Source organism: Odocoileus virginianus, chromosome 22, assembly GCF_023699985.2.
Source record: "Odocoileus virginianus isolate 20LAN1187 ecotype Illinois chromosome 22, Ovbor_1.2, whole genome shotgun sequence".
Taxonomy (NCBI): Eukaryota; Metazoa; Chordata; class Mammalia; order Artiodactyla; family Cervidae; genus Odocoileus; species Odocoileus virginianus.
In genome coordinates this window covers 8,923,137-8,940,430 of record NC_069695.1, presented here as the reverse complement: position 1 = coordinate 8,940,430, position 17,294 = coordinate 8,923,137, and positions in this window count along the sequence as shown.

Below are 17,294 nucleotides of genomic sequence, written 5' to 3'. Positions count from 1 at the left end.
GAGGTGTTTGAAAACTAGAGAAAGCTGTCTCCTTTAGACAAGAGCCAAGCTTGGCAAATAAACACTATTGGAGAAGGTCATGGGAAGAACGCAAATGCAGGTTGACCTGCGAGGGGGACCCCAGCAACAGGTGGCTCCTTCTCCATCCCATCCTTTGAATGTATGTTCCACCCATGGCTCCCATGGTGGGAGCCAGTTTCAAGGACACAGCCTTGAGAGAGCAGTGTGTTAATGAGTCCATCTGGACTGAGCATGTGACCGAACCCCGTTAAAGCCTCTATATAAACTTTTAAGATTCTAGCAGGCACCCAAGACCATCCTTGTATATACGTCCCCTTGCTTTTTGAAACTGGCAACTAAAACCAGTCTGGAGCGATGGACCTTTTTCTTTCACCTCTCCTTGCTCTCTCTGTGTTTGGGAGCCAGTTTCAAATTTCAGCCAGGGAAACCCACCTTTGTGCAAAGGAAGAGAGGCCTTTCTCTCTGGGTGGACGCAGCTCATGCCAGAGTGCACGATTTTAAGAGCGGGGGTGGACTGGGTACATATGTGTAATGTACGCAGTGAACGATTGCATGCAACGGCCCAGTCTTTTGCCATTTTCTTGCATCCCTGGATCCAGCCATCCTGTAGTCATCATACCCCTGGACTTGGCCATCCCATGAGTCAATCCTTGCCCTTACTGTTCAAGGAAGGGAGAAGTCACTAGCAGTCAAATGAGTCTTGCACTTGGTAAGTGGAAACAGAGAGATACAAGTGTCAAATCTCAGAATGTGAAGTTGGTTGAATCAGGGTGTGGGCTGAAAATTTGTCTCTGTTAAGCTATAGCTAAGTAAATGGCTAAAATATGGTTTATTGAATTGTAGGACTCAGAGAACAGTTTCTATTAAGGCTTGAGTTTTAGAGTTCAGGTAAAATTTGTGGCTTTAATTTTCCTTTGCTTTCTATTAATAACATTTTTATTCAAAAGTTATGTCTTGCTTGCAAAATGAATTGGGGAGAATTTCAATTGAAATGGAATCATCTTACCTTTAAATGTATGATCAAACTTACTAAGACAACTGACTGGGACTAATCTTTATTGAAATAATTCATTGGAAAAACAATTTATTTCTTCAATTGTTCTAGCTCTACTCAATTGCTCTACCTGTTATTAAGTAAATTTTGCTTGCTTTTATGTTTCTAGAGAAATTTCGCCATTCCTGGTGTCATGTATTTAGACTTTTTCTTATTTCTTGATTAATCCCTGGCAGAAGATAAATATTTTTTTTCACATGCAAAAGCACAGAATAAAAGATGTGATTTTATTCGTTGCCAGCCGGATACTTGTGAAATATTTAAATAACCTTTTAGACTTTTACGGTTTGGTGTTTTCCTGTGTGTGCTTGTGCACTTCTGATATTGACCACTTGGGAGGAGACGAATAAGAACTGTATGAGTATTTCTCATCAGGCCGCTTCATATTGCCACTTCTTTGGTAGCTTGAAATATTAGTAGAAGTCAAAAACAGGAAAGCTTGTTATATATCTAGTCTTTTTAAAAAAAGTTGAAGTGAAACATATAGAAGACTGTGTATATTTCAGATGTACAACATAATAGTTTGAGACGTGTGTATATATTATGAAGTGATCACCACTGAACGTTTAGTTACCATCCATCATTGTATATTTCAAAGTCCCATTATCTTGTATTTTGAAAAAGAGTTTATGTTATTTATACCTTTAATATTTGATTGCTTTGTTCTTTTATCATTATGATTTCCTCATTTCTACTTTTCAGTAGATTTTGCTGTTATATTTCTAGTTTCTAGAGTTGATTTTATTTCTTCTTCATAAAAAAGTGAAAGCATTTAGGCTGTAGATTTCTTTTCCCCAGTACAGCTTTAGCCGTGTCACTTAAGTTTTGGTAAGTTGAATTCTTAATATCATTACTTTTTAAATAGTCTGCAATTATAGTTTAGATTCTTCCTTTGAGTTAGAAGTAATTTAGAAGCATGCATTTGCTGTATGTGTGTGTGTGTGTGCACGCATATGTGTTTATTTCCATGTCACTGAATTTCTTATTATCATATAGTTTTACTACATTGTACTCAAGACACACAAAGATCCTAATATGTATTCCAAAAAGAATTTAGAGTTTAGTCACATAATATTAGGGAATTCTACTGGCTTCAAGGTGTTCTGAAAAGAATATGGAACTGACTACCTGATTTTAAGACATATTTTTTAGAAAGATAATTTTATTAAGTTTTATAGGTGAATCCATCTGCCAAATATTTCCACTTTTCTTTTTCTGTTCTGATAATCTCCATCCCTGATACTCATCATCATAAATACCTAAAGTCCACAGAAAATAACTAGTGTCACTAATAAATAAAGACCTAGGGGAGACTTCTGAGGCTTGCTTTTGTAGGATTTGCTTTCTTATTGTGATGATCCAGGCTTTATATCACTATTAAGTAGATTATTTCAATCATTTAAAACATTTTGAGCCCCCAAATAATTCAGTTCCGTGACGATCCTCCCTATATCCACCACCTAAACATAAAACTATCCTGAGTTATGGGTGTTTATGTCTTCAGTGAAGGATGAGTTGATTAAGACGATTTTGTCTGGACATTTAAAAAATGTGATTGAATAATAACAAAAATGTGTTATCTTTTAAATTAAAAAATATGGCTGTTTTAGGGGTTGTTAAATTTATGGTCCAAAATAAACATGGACCCAGATTTTCCTTATCTTTCTGCTCTACTTAATCTTCACATCATCACCCATACACTTCTCCACACCTCCCCCTGCCCCCCCCGCTATGTTTGCAGAAGTGTCTGGCAGCTCTGGATACAACATAACCTACACAATATTAATAAAGGGAAGAAAACCTTCTAATGAAGAAAAACTTTCTCAGAATGTCCCTAGCAGATTTCCCCTCACACCTCTCTGTTTAGAATTGTGTCACTTTTCCTGTCCTAAAGCAGTCACTGGCAAAGGGGAAAATGTTGAAAGTGCTCTCTGCAACCCATGAACTGTAAGCCCGCCAGGATCCTCTGTCCATGGAATTCTCTAGGCAAGGATCCTGGAGCAGGTAGTCATTTCCTTTTTCAGAGGATCTTCCTGACTCAGGGATCAAGCTTGGGTCTCTTGCATTGTAGGCCGATTCTTTATTGTCTGAGCCACCAGGCAAAAGGAATAGGTTACAGTCAGTGGCTTAGAATAATCAGGATTCCTTTCCTTAGCTAATGACGGGGAGGGGAAGCTGGCCTTCCCTGAGCCCTGAGTAGGTTGATATTTTAACAAATCAGGGTGGATTACCAAGGGAAAAAGGAAAAATGGCTGTTGTTTAAACAGCCAAGAGTGTCTGCCACTAATTTCTCATCAGGAGGTCTCAAATGAACGATGGATAAGGAATAGACTGTTCTTAAACTGGGATGACTATGAAGGAACATTTCTCAATAAGAAAAAGCGGAAAATGAAAGATTTTAAAATACCTTGCTCCTCGGTAAAGTTTGTTCCATTTCTATTGGTGTTCAGTTCAGTTGCTCAGCTGTGTCCGACTCTGCAGCCCCACAGACTGCAGCTCGCCAGGCCTCCCTGTCCATCGTGAACTCCCGGAGTTTACTCAAACTCATGTCCATTGAGTCAGTGATGTCATCCAACCATCTCATCCTCTGTTGGCCCCTTCTCCTCCTGCCTTCAATCTTTCTCGGTGGTGTCCTTTTAAGTTGAAAGGTTTTTAATGTTGAATTCCCTGGTGGCTCAGTGGTAAAGAATCTGCCTGCCAATGCAGGATACGCAAGATACTCGGGTTTGATTCCTGGCTTGAAAAATCCCCTCAAGAAGGAAATGGCAACCCACTCCAGTATTCTTGCCTGGGAAATCCCGTGGACAGGGGAGCCTGGCAGGCTACAGTCCATGGAGTCGCAAAAGTTAGAGATGACTTAGTGACTAAGCTAGTCCGATTTACTTTTTCTTGGATTGTTTGTACATTTGGTGTCATATCTACGAGATCATTGCCAAACTCTAAGGTATAAAGATGAACACATTTTTATCTAAAAGTTCTCTAGTTTCAGTTCTTACATTTAGGCAGGGATACATGTGCATTTGAAGTGGACTCAGAGTCTGGATGTAAATATTCACTGAATTCATCTGTTGTCATTACTGTACTCCTATCCTAAACTGTGCCTGATTTTCCCTGAAAAATGTCTGTTTTACTATATTAGAGAACAAATTTCCTCTCTTCTGCCAGCATTGGAGAGGTAGAGGCATCTAGCTGCTACATTAGGGGGTAGAATTGAGGCACTCACAGCTCCTGGGACAAACTTTCAGTGACTGCTCCTCTCTGTAGCTCCGCCTCCACGTCAGAGGCTAAGGTCTGAGGCTTCAGGTGCCACTGATACTTAAATGAGATTATCAAGTGTTAACAGCTGTGGGATCAGTTGGGCTGTTCCTGAGCTTTCTTCACCACTGCTTTGGGATCCAGCACGCAAAGGTTTGGTGAGTAAGTTGGCTGTTTTTTATTTACATTTCAGTTTTTAAAAATTGCACTGCTGTTTTCTTCTTTTATCTCCTCTTCTTACTTTTGGTCTTACATCTGAAATAAAACACGTCCTGCAGTTTCAGTAAAAATTCAGAAGGGAGCAGAGTAAATGCCTGTTTTCCCTCTGCCGTCTTCATCTGGAAGTCAGAGTGTCTTTTATCAAATTCTCTCTTTCAGAAGCAAAGCCAAGCTGTGCTGTTTGAGTTTTTCCTCCTCTGGTTCTATCTACTTAATAATTAGTGTCAATTCCTCTCACGTTCTGTTTTTATGTTTTCTGACAGTCTTGGTTTCCAAAGTTGTGGCGAATCTTTTTTTTAAATTGTCTTTATGGATATCTTAGTGACAAGTTAATAGAGGATGTATTGGAGTCTTCTAGTCAGAGTCTATTTTGAACCACAAACCATTGATTTTGCTTAGAAAATTGTGTGACTTGATTGAATGAAAAACTAAAATGGAAGATACTGGGTTTGGGTATTATATTCCTTCAGAGAAAAAGCCTTTTACCACTTTAAAAGACTTGTCCCACCACCTGAGGCCTGTTTCAGTATATCCAGGTCATCACTCATCACTGCTGTTCCCTGAGTGTGCTCAGGCAGGTGTTTTGGAGTTTCTTTCATAGTGAAAACTCCTCGAGGGATATCTGTAGATACCTTATCATTTTCACTCCTTAGTTAATAGCAGTCAATTCCACGACTATGAAATGCTCTCAATAAGATGATGGGTCCAAAACTTAGAACTCAGTCTCCGACCTCTTCGTTAAGTATGGACTCGTTTAACCAACTACCACTTGGATGTCTGGTATGTATTTCAGAAAATAAGTCTTAATTAAATCCTCGTGCTCCTTCCTTCCCAGGTTGTTTCTACCATGGTAAATGACTCTACAATTTACCCTGTTGCTTAGGCCAAAATCCTAAGAATTTTTGTAGACTGACCAACCATCCTGATTTGACTGAGCTTTCCCAAGACATGGGCCTTTTGGTTCTAAAACTAGGAAAGTCTCAGGCAAACTGGGATGAGTAGAATCCAAGGTACTATATCTGTGATGAACAAATGAATAATGGTTTATTGGCACTCTGATATTTTAGAGAATCACAGTGTGATGGGCTTCCCTGGTGGCTCAGAAGGTAAAGAATCTGCCTGCGGTGTGGGAGACCTGGATTTGATCCCTGGGTTGGGAAGATCCCCTGGAGGAGGGAAAGGCTACCCACTCCCATTTTCTGGCCCTGTATAGTCCATGGGGCCGCAAAGAGTTGGACACGACTGAGGATGATAGAGGTGGCCAATTTAAAGTACTGTTGAACCACCACCTGTCTCCCTGTCCCTTTTGTAATTCTAAAGCCTAAATTGGAGATGTTGAAACAGCTGGACCCTCATGCTGAGAAACAGTGATCACTTACTGTTCAGTCCTTTCAAAATGACTTGATATTTTGTTCTCTCTATGCATCAGTTTCCAATTTAATAGAATACTGTCTGTCTGGAAGAGATTCCATAGCAGGTCCCTGTGTGTTATTGGAGTTATAATTGGTTTAGGATTATCCCTTTTTCATGTGGTTAAGTAACAGCAATAATAACCACAAACAAATGTTTTTCAGGCAAACCTTTTGTTTTCTGGTGACAGAAATTCAATTCCAACTGGCTTAAGCCAAAAAAGGGAAATTATAGATTAAAAACTCATTCATTAAAAAATTCTGGGTGCCAGGTTCTTTTTTAGGCACTGAGACAATGAATGAGAGACTATCTCACAAGCCATTGGGAGAACCAATACGAATCATAACAGATGTATAGGTAGTACAGTATTATGAGGAAAAGAAAGTCCAGGTAATGGATGAACTAGGCACAATTCTCCCTCGGTATCAATGGTGGGTGTTGGTTTTTGGAGCCTCCATGATAACAAAATCCGTGCTACGCAAGTCCCATATAAACAATGGCTTATTACAGCTTACCCTCTGTATCTGTGAATTTCCATCCGTGGCTGGTTGAATCTGTGGATTTGAAATCAGTGGATGCAGAGCACCATGTAGTAAGAAGAGGTGGAAGAATACAGGAAGCTACTGTCTCAGGTGATGTCAGAAAGCCTCTGTAAGAAAGTGACAACTGAGCAGAAGCCTGAAGAAATGCAGGCGTGAACCTCACAAAAGTTTCAGGCAGGAACATTCCACACAGAGGAAAGAATGTGAGCAAAGGCCTCTTGGGAAGAGCAGGTCAAAGGGATTCAGGGGAAGGAAGTAGCGGATGAGGCCACAGAGGATGGAAGTAAATCACTGGGCCTTAAGCTGCAGAAAGGGCTTTGGACACATTTTACATATGCTGTGAAGCCAGTGAAGGGTTTTAATGTCTCTGGCTGCTGTGTGGAGACTAGACCTCAGGAAGGCAAGAGTGAAGGAAGGCCTGTTGGAAAGTGCTTCCATGCACCCAGATGGCAGGCTTAGACTTGGATGGCAGAGGTGAAGACAAGCCGTCAGAGTTTGCCTCTGACCACAGGGAGATCCAAAAGGATCTGATGAATTAGCTGGGGGCTTCCCTGGTGGCTCAGATGGTAAAGCATCTGCCTGCAATGCGGGAGACCCGGGTTCGATCCCTGGGTCGGGAAGATCCCCTTGAGAAGGGAATGGCAACCCACTCCAGTACTCTTGCCTGGAAAATTCCATGGATGGAGGAGCCTGGTAGGCTATAGTCCATGGGGTCACAAAGAGTCAGATATGACTGAGAAACTTCACTAAAGAGAGAGAAAGGAATCAGACATTAGTCTGAGCATCTTAGTATATGTGGATTTGCCATTTTCCTTGCAGGACACGAGGCAGTGGTGGGAATGCCCTATCTGTGCAGGGGCAGAGTTTCAGTTTCAATATGAGCTGCAGATTCTTATCAGATGGGCCAACAGCAATGTTGAGCAGTCAACTAGGGAAACTGGTTGGGAATCCCAGGGAAACACTGGGGCCACAGGCATAATTTGGGAGATATTAGGGAGGAGATGGTAGGTAAGTCCATGAGATTGGGTGAGATAAGCTAAAAGGTTGACAATGGGGATGAAGTCTGAAAATGGAGACTTGGGGCATTACTGAGATGATATCTGCAAGACACAACAGATGTTATTTATCAAGTATTAATGGTAAACATTTTTAAGCCCTTAATAAAGTGTGACCCCAACACTTAGAGACTGGTTAGTGGAGGCAGAGAGGAGCCAGCAAAGCAGAGGGAACACTGGGAGGGTGTGACCTCATGAAGGCTGAGGTGGGAAAGAGTGTCAAGCACGATGTTATGACCAACTTTTGTTAAAAGCTACTAAGAGGTCAAGTCACATGAGGCTAGAAAATGAAAAGGCTTTTGATGCAATAAAACTGGATAGTCTGAGGGTAGGAGTGGAGATTGGAGGCTTGAGGCTGAAGGAGACAGCAGAACCAGATATTGAGGGTTGATAGGCTGTGGACGAGGGGATGGCACCTTCCTGAAACTTGAGGGCTGTGCCTCGGAGGTGGGGCTGGCCACCAGCATGGGTACCTGGACAAGGCTTACCGTGCATACAGATGCCTTGAGAGCCTGAACAAGGGACTCTCTGAGAAGAAAGTCAAGTCACACGCAAGGCTGCTCAGCATCAAATGGACAAGAGTGGCTTTGGCAGCAAGCTGGGCTAATGAGATTCTGCTTTAGACAGAGCAACAGTGCCGGACAGATAGGCATCCTGGTGCCAAAGGTACATTTTGGGGTACTGCAAAAATAGCTGCCCCTGCAAACATGGCCTGAAAGACCTCTTTTGGAGAATTGGTTGAGTAATCCTGGAGACACTTGTTTGATATTGGGCAGGCTGAGGGTTGAGCAGAATTTGATTTGATTTGATCAAATGAGGACATGTACATTGCTGATGCCTTCAGTATATGATGGAGCAGTTTGCACCTGTCCTGACACCCCTGCCCTGGGATTGTGTCCTCTTGTGAGAGCACCAACATTGCTTCCATATGTCTTGGTATAAACAGTGCAGTCAATGTCACTCATGTTGGGGTGACCTTGGTTTCAGGGGCTGCTTTTCCTTTAAGATGATGGAGAATGATCACTAGTGAGTGTGTAATTGGCAGAGCTCTTGGTTACAGGTGTGCATGACGCAGATCTACTTTCAGTGAATCTTTTCTGCCGAGACAACCTTTCTGTAGCATCATGGATATAATGTTTGCAAGCTGTCTCCTATGATCTGCTTGCCCTAGCACAGGATTAGTGCTCCTCATGCACAATTGAACATGTCAGTCCCCCAGAGAACTACTCAGGGGTATCTCCATCACTACCGGTAACTCTGTATCAAAGGATTGTATAGGTACATTACCTTATGTGGCCCCAGGATTTAATCATAGTTTCCCTAAAGTCTGGCAGCATAGAATCTCTGACCTTCAAATTCCTGGGCATAGCAGTGCAACATTTGATGTTGCAATAGTAATTTGGCAGAGGAAATCGAATACAGTTATAAAACAAGATGCAGAAATAATCATACTTTTAGGCTTTTGGTTAATTTATACTATGTTTATACTAGTGTAATTATGTTAGTTCTAGGTGTTCTGGCTTTTTATTTTGGTACCAACAGTGCTGAAGTTCATAATGGCAACCTTGATTACATCTGTTGATGACTAGCCTGCTAAGCGGAGGTGGCAGCTGGGGGAGAATGGTAGGTTAGGACTGGTCGGACACAGCTGGACCTGAGGTGTAGCCCCTCATGGCTGGGTGAGCTGTAGCTGCACTGGATGGACATCTGGTATCTGAGGGACCCATCTAGATAAGGGTAAAGCAGAAGGTTTACTCTGCACATCTGTCTGGCAGAGTGAATGGGGCAAATGGAGAAATCCATAGGGGCAGAGCCAAAGCTGCTAATAAGTTCAAGTCTGCTGGGCCTAAAGGCCAAAGATCAGCACAGGTAACTAAGGTAGTGGAGTTAGGACTTAGGGCAAAGAGCTGGCATTTGGTCAGAGTCCCAGCTGCAGACAAGGTCATCGTTTTGAACCATTTAGCCTCAACAAGGGGGTCTTCATACCTTCCTTATTAGCTCAGCGGACAATCTACTCATGTGCCCAACCAGGTGGAGATTCATTCATTTATACATTCATTCAATGATGTTTCAGATTCAACACTTGACACAGGAGACATTAGCCTAGCTTTCACAAAGCTTACAGTCTGCTGGGTAAGGGTGATTCTATTATAACACTGAGCGAGGAGAGTTACTATAAGTGTAAATTCTGGTCAGGAAAGAGGTGTGAGGAGGCGAAAGAGGAAGGCTGCTGTAGTTTGGGCCATTGATGTCCCTCAAACGTGGTTTTAAGTTGAATTTCTGGGTGGCTTGATAGTTGCCCTGTCCCTGGAGTGCCAGAATACTCCGAGCAGAGGTCCCTTGAATGGGTTAGTCCATCCCACACCAGTCCCGTCTTTGAGTGGCTGAGGTTGCAGGGGCCAGAAACTGGCGTGGCCCTGCCTTGGCGCTTATCATGCTGCTGCTGACTTCGTGGTCCCGTGAGAACAGGGCTCCGGCCTCTCTCCTCTGGGACAGACTCTCATCCTTCCCTAGTTCTTCAGGACCTGGATGTCTTACTCCCTGCAAAGGCTGCCCAGCCTGGAGTGTCCGTTCCCCAAGGATAGCATCTCTGCCCCGGATCAGGCACTAGGAACAAGTCCCTGGCATCTGCTGTGGCCTCTCCCTCAGGCCGCCCACAGACCCACCTGCGGCTTGGCCCCTCGGTGCATCTCCTTTCCTCCTTCCCCCTCGGGTGGACACATCCATCATGAGCTTGGTAGAGTCATCCTTCAAATTCTTCCTTCCTGCTGCTGTTTTCAGATGGATTTCCAGGCCTTGGAATAAATTTGTCTTTTTTCTTCATGTGTCTCAAATTTTAACCTTTAGCATAGAACCCACTTTTTGTCAGTCTGTACATGTGTGCTCAGTCACTCAGTTGCATCTGACTCTCTGCGGCTCCATGGATTGTAGCCCACCAGGCCCCTCTGTCCAAGAAATTTTCCAGGCAAGACTATTGGAGTGGGTTGCCACATCCTACTCCAGAGGACCTTCCAACCCAGGGATGGAACCTGTGTCTCTTGTGTCTCCTGCATTGGCAGGCAGATTCTTTACCACTAGCGCCACCTGGGAAGCCCTGTGTAACCAGATGTAAGCATGTTTTTGGATGGACACTCCAAGGGTAGGGACTGTCTATCTACCTCCCTGGGGCCTAGCTTTGGGAGTGACACTTTGACCTCAAATCATTTATGAAAGAAATGCACATGGATGAGGAGATTTCCAGCTTGGCACATTTAATTTTACGGTTCCTCAGGGCAGGACTTAGCTCTTCTCCTTGCAACAGAATGACTAGCATTTGTATATTTTGCTTCATTTTAAGCATCTCCAAAGCACTATGCTTTAGAAAATGCACTGCCACAGCAACATTTTTAAAATAAAAGAATTAGTGTTTTCCCCTGACTGAATCTGATTCTTCATAATGTAATTTTTACACTTTAGCCTTTCTAGCTTAAAATGTGTACCTACTGGAAAAATAAGGGGACTTTAGAAGTTGTATGAAAAAGATGGAGGAGTTTTATTTCCATATGATTTTTTTTTGTCTTGGACTTAAATGCTAAATTTCTCAGATTTTACTCAATGAGGACATTGATTGTTTCCCATATCCATACTGATGAACATCACTACCATCAATAAATGCTTAGTACTTGTTTGTTAGAATAGATCTTCTTAGCACACCTGTATATGAAGGATAATACACAAGTTCTTATCTAGAAACTAACCTATTGTTTTAACTGCCAGATTTTGAAGCAGTATTTAGTATTAAGGAGGAATTACTGCAGTGTCACTCAATGATACGTATTTGAAAGCAAATCAGGATTTTCACATGTTAAAATTAAGCATAACAGCATGAACTATCCTTTGAGGACATGCTCGGTACACACACACACACACATATTTAATATTAGAAAAATAACTTTACAAATAGTATGTGTGCTTTGAATAGGCTTGTCAGACTGCTGATGGGTAGAAAGTCATGCTTTGGAGGGCCAAGGTGGAGGGAAATTGAGAAGCTATATCACAGGCAGTTAGGACTAATGGACCAAAGATGGATGCAAAGGTCTGAGATGAAGGCTGCTTTCTAGAAATAACCTCAGGATTATTTATCTAGTTCAGTACCCTCGTTGGAGTTAACTGCAACCCAGTTGAGGAGATGAGATTTATGTATGTAATGGTATGTATCCTGTAACTTTGTAGATAGTCATGTACGATAATAGAATATAGTGAGCTAGCCAAGAAGTTCATTCAGGTTTTTCTATAAGTCTTACAGAAAAACCTGAGCGAAGTTTTTGGCCAACCCAATAAAAGGAGTGGTGGTCAGTTCAACTCAACAGAGACCTTCTCTATGTCACATAGCATGCTGACAGCTAAGGATACAAAGGTAAATGGCTCAAGTGTCTGACCTGCTATAAAGAAGAGAGTGCTGAAGAGACAGGACGCCGTGATGGCTGAAAGTACTGGCTCCACGGCAGACCTGCCCGAGTCCAAGTTTGTTTCCAGCATTTACTAGTTCATGAATCAGAGTGAGTTACCTAATATCCGTGCCTCGGTCTTCTCACTGGAGTAGTGCTGTTATCTCCCTCGTAGAATTTAAGGAGGTAACGCACTTGGAACAGTGCCCAACACATTGTGAGCAATGGGGATTCTCTGTCATTATTTCTGTAGGATTTTAGAATAGTCGGGTCTAACGTGGATTATGTGAGAGCTTGTATGAAACAATGTTGGCGTATAGGAAAAAAACATTGACTTAGATTTTTTTTTTAACTTAAACAATGAAGCTCAATGAGTGTCAGCAAAGAGGTTGAAACTTGTGCCTTCATTCAATAGGATGGCAGGTGTGTGTCACAAGGGCGTAAGGGAGAGCTCAGAGGGATGGAGGGGTGTCCTTTGCTCTTAGTATATTGAAATATGTTGTATTTGACATATACTTGGCTAAGTGGATTAAGAGATTATTATTTACTTTTTAAGTCCCTTTTTTGGTAAACTTTTATTTTGACAAGGACTTCCTGTATACCCTTTGTGCATTACCAAGATTCATAAATTATTTACTTTTTTCTCAATTTGCTTTATTCTATGTGTGTATGAGTGTTCTGTGTGTGCATTTTTTTTCTGACCCATTTGAAAAAAATTTGGAGACACTGTGCTCTATTATTCCTAAACATGTTAACTATGTATTATTGATGAACAAGGGAATTCTCTTAACAGCATTACAATGATCAAAATTGTGAACATTGAACAGTGATGCAATTGCTATTCTTTGCTCCAGGATCTGACCCAGGATCACATATTACATTTAATTGTCATATCTCTTTTGTTTTCCTTCATCTGAAACAGTTTTTCAGCCTTACTTGGTTTTTCTTGACCGTGACATTTTTTCATGGGTACCGGCCCGTTCCTTTGTAGAATATGCCTCAATTTGGATTTGTCTGTTTCCTCCTGATCGGATTCAGATATGCATTTTAGGCAAAAATACCATGGAAATGATAATTTGACCATTTCTGTACGCCATATCCAGAGGCATTTGATGTTGGTTTGTCCTACTCTTGGTGGTGTTAAATTTAACCCTTGGTTAAGATGGTGTCTGTCTACTTTACCCACTAGAAAGTTACTATTTTTTCCTTTGTATTTAAGTATAATTTTTGGAGAGACACTTTGAGATGAAGTAAATACCTGCTCCACAAGTTTCAGCAACTTGCCTTAGCATTTGTTGATTCTTATGTTTATTACTTTGCTTATTACTTGCTTTGCTTATTACTATGTTTATCAGTTGACATTCTATATAAGAAAAAAATGTATTTATGAACTCATGGGTTTTTATTTTGTGGATTATAGCCAATTACTATCATTTTGATGCTTGAATTGTCCCCTATTTGGCCGGTTGACTCTTTTGTGACCCCTTAGACTGTAGCCTGCCAGGCTCCTCTATCCATGGGACTTCCAGGCAAGAATACTGGAGTGAGTTGCCATTTCCTTCTCCAGGGAATCTTCCCAACCCAGGAATCTAACCCAGGTCTCCTGCAGTGCAGGCAGATATCTTTACAGATGAACCACCAGGGAAGCCCTTTATTTGGCCAGTATTAATTGGGCTTACCTGGCAGCTCAGCTGGTAAAGAATCCGCCTGCAATGCAAGAGACCTGGGTTCAATTCCTGGGTTGGGAAGATACCCTGGAGAAAGGAACATCTACTCACTTCAGTATTTTGGCCTGGAGAATTCCATGGATTGTATAGTCCATGGGGTCACAAAGAGTCAAACACAACTGAGTGACTTTCACTTTTCAGGCCCTTAAATTAGGCCTTTAAAGAGCTTCCCGGGTGGCACTAGTGGTAAAGAACTTGCCTGCCAATACAGGAGACATGAGACGCAGGTTCAGTCCTTAGGTTGGGAAGATCCCCTGGAGGAGGACATAGTAACCCAATTCAGTATTCTTGCCTGGAGAATCTCATGGACAGAAGAACCTGGTAGGCAGCAACCCATAGGGTTGCAAAGAGTTGGGCAGGACTCAGACGGCTTAGCACACGTGCATGCGCAGGCCCTTAAAACTGGCTCTCATGTCTTTTTTGTTGCTGTTCTTTTAAGCTTTCCCTTTATTCTCAGGGCACTTTCTCTCTTGTGCAGTAAGACAGATGTCCCCCACCTTTTTGGCACCAGTAATTGGTTTCATTGAAGACAATTTTCCCACAGACTGGGGATTGGGGAATGGTTTCAGGATAATTCAAGCACATTACATTTTTGTACACTTTATTTCTATTATTACTGGATCAATTCCACCTCAGATCAAGCTTCCTAGATGGAGCTAGTGGTAAAGAATCCACCTACCAAAGCAGAAGATGCGGATTCAATCCCTGGGTCAGGAAGATCCTCTAGAGTAGGAAATGACAACCCACTCCAGAGTTCTTTCCTGGAAAACTCCATGGACAGAAAAGCCTAGCGGGCTATAGTCGGTGGGGCTGCAAAGAGTCAGACAGGACTGGGAGACCGAGCACACCTCAGGTCATCAGGCGTTAGGTCCGGACCCTGCAGTGAGACGGTCCAGGCTCATCTCACCCCTGCCGTGGCCCAGCCCGGGGACTGGCCTTTTCTCCAAGGAGTACCGGTTGCTTTCATTACAAATGGTAGCAGATGGGGAAAAATTCTCTGCCCAAAGAAGATGTCAAGCAATTTTGCCTACCTTTCTAGGATCTTGATAAAAATATATATCCCTTAAGAGTTTTGTGTATAGAAATGATATCATTCAGGGTTGAGGTTTATGTAGCTTATGTCATCTCAGAACTCTCAAATGTATGTATTAACAAAGATATTAATATTAAAAAGCCCCTTGTTGGAAAGCCACCTGAGTAACTGGCAGAGAAAGTACAAAACCTCTTTGGAGGGAGGAAACCTTGATCTAGGCTTCACAGTACTCTCACAGACAAATCCTCACTGGATATGAGCTCATAATTGAGAAATATGAGCCGCATAAGGAAACAGTGCCTTATGAGCTAGAGTCAGTCAAAGCAAGAGTTAGACGGACTCTACTTTCTCCACTGTCCCAATAAAACACTTAATTTAATAGGTATCAGAGAGACTATACAACTTGCTGAAAGTTAACAGAAATAAAATAGGGCATCAAAAACCAAGGACAAGATGCTATATTGTTGGGGGTAAAAACCAAAATGATTTTTAAAAGAACCAGATTAGATTTTAGAAATGAAAAAAAAAGTATTAACATTTAACTGCTTTTAAATTTACCAATGACTTGAAATATAGTTAAGAGCGACTGGTGAACTGAAATACATATCTGAAGAATTTACATGCTTTATCTCATAGGAAAGGAAGAAGATAAGAATAGGAAATATTAAGAGGCTTTGATAAAAGAAGGTCTAACATCTGTTAATAAGAGCTCCAAAAGGAGAGAATGCCACTGATATTCCATAGTTAGTGAAAGACATTAATCTATACATATCACAGGGAATCTGTAGAACATCAAAATCAGTGAAGATCTTAGAAGTAACCAGAGAAGAGAAATGTTGGTTATTTAGAGTGTGTAGCTGTAACAGTTAACATGGCCTTTGAAAATTAAATACCACGAAAAACAAAGGCACACTTCTGTAATTTTGTTCAGCAAACTTTAAAGTTATATATGCCACTTGGTATTTTCCAAAACGTTAGCAAACTTAAGCACACACATGGGGAGCCCTGTTTGAAGCTACTCACTTGAGTAAAAAAGGCAAAAAGCCACATGCCAGTGCTAACATACTCTTTCTTCTTGTTATGGCAAGAATGTTTGATCAGATTCAAATAAAATAATCTCAAACTAGACTCAGTTATCACTGACTGTTTGGTTGATACATTAGAAAGCATTGCTAATGGTTCAAAGAGACAAATTTTTAAATATAGACTATAGGAGGATTTCCCTGATGCTGGGAAAGATTGAGGGCAGGAGGAGAAGAGGGCAACAGAGGATGAGATGTTTGGATGGCATCATCTACTCAATGGACATGAATTTGAGCAAACAACTGGAGATAGTTAAGTACAGGGAAGCCTGGCCTGCTACAGTTCATGGGGTTGCAAAGTCCATGGGTTGCAAATGACTTAGTGACTGAACAATAACAATAAGAGATTTGCTGTATAATTGAAAGGAAGTATATACATTTTTTTTAGCAAGTTTGTGTTCATGCTATTTGCTAGATTAGGATTTATTTGTGATTCAAAAAGGAAAGTATATGCTAGAAGAGAGGTACTCTCCAAAGTAAGAATTTGTTTAATGTTAATTAGTATTTTATCAGAAAACCAAGCATGTTCATTGATAGAAGAGCTGCTTTGAGTGGAGTAAGGATGGGTTGAGCTCTAGGCCCAGAGGGCCCCACACGTGAAATCTATTAGCTGCACAACTTATAGACAGAACATTCCAGTAAACAGATCGAAGCCTGTGGGGCACCAAGTTGTACGAAGTCATCAGTGTAGTTAGTTTTAAATAGCAAGTCCTTTAAAATTGTCTAGTACTATTGAGTATATGTGTTTACCCTGAAAATCTTTTGTATCACACAGAGTGATTCATGAGTTACCTTATGGCAAAGTATGTGGCTTATCCAACTTATAAACAGTGTATATGTGTATATATTCTTAGACATGTCCTAGATTGACTGTCACTTTCTGTGGTGAGAAATGCTATTTTCATGATATTGAACAGTGTATACTACTAAGCAGATAAAAGGAAAAACTTTGCTGTCAATAAGGTGATTTTTTTTTTTAAACAATGAGTAAGGAAGTAATTGGGCTTCCCAGGTGGTGCTCATGGTAAAGAACACATCTACCAGTGAAAGAGACTTAAGAGACATGGGTTCGATCCCTGGGTTGGGAAGATTCCCTGGAAAAGGCCATGGCAAGCCATTCCACTATTCTTGCCTGGAGAATCCCATGGACAGAGGATCCTGGTGGGCTATAGTCTATAGGGTTGCAAAGAGTCGGACAGGACTGAAGTGACTTAGCACAGCACAGCACTTACGTGATTTAGGATTATTAAACATTTTTTGACTGATACTGACTTATCTTCCGGTCAGAGGCCAGGTGACTAGAGCAGGGAAAAATTAGCTGAGATGGGGTTGCCAGTGGAGACTTCAGAGAGATGAGGCAATGAGAAAGGGAGTAAGATTTAGAAGGCAGAGTCCTCCCATTAGGGTTAAAATGACTGCAGATAGATCAGTTTTCCCAAAGAAAAGGGGTGAAATCAATCAATAAGCAG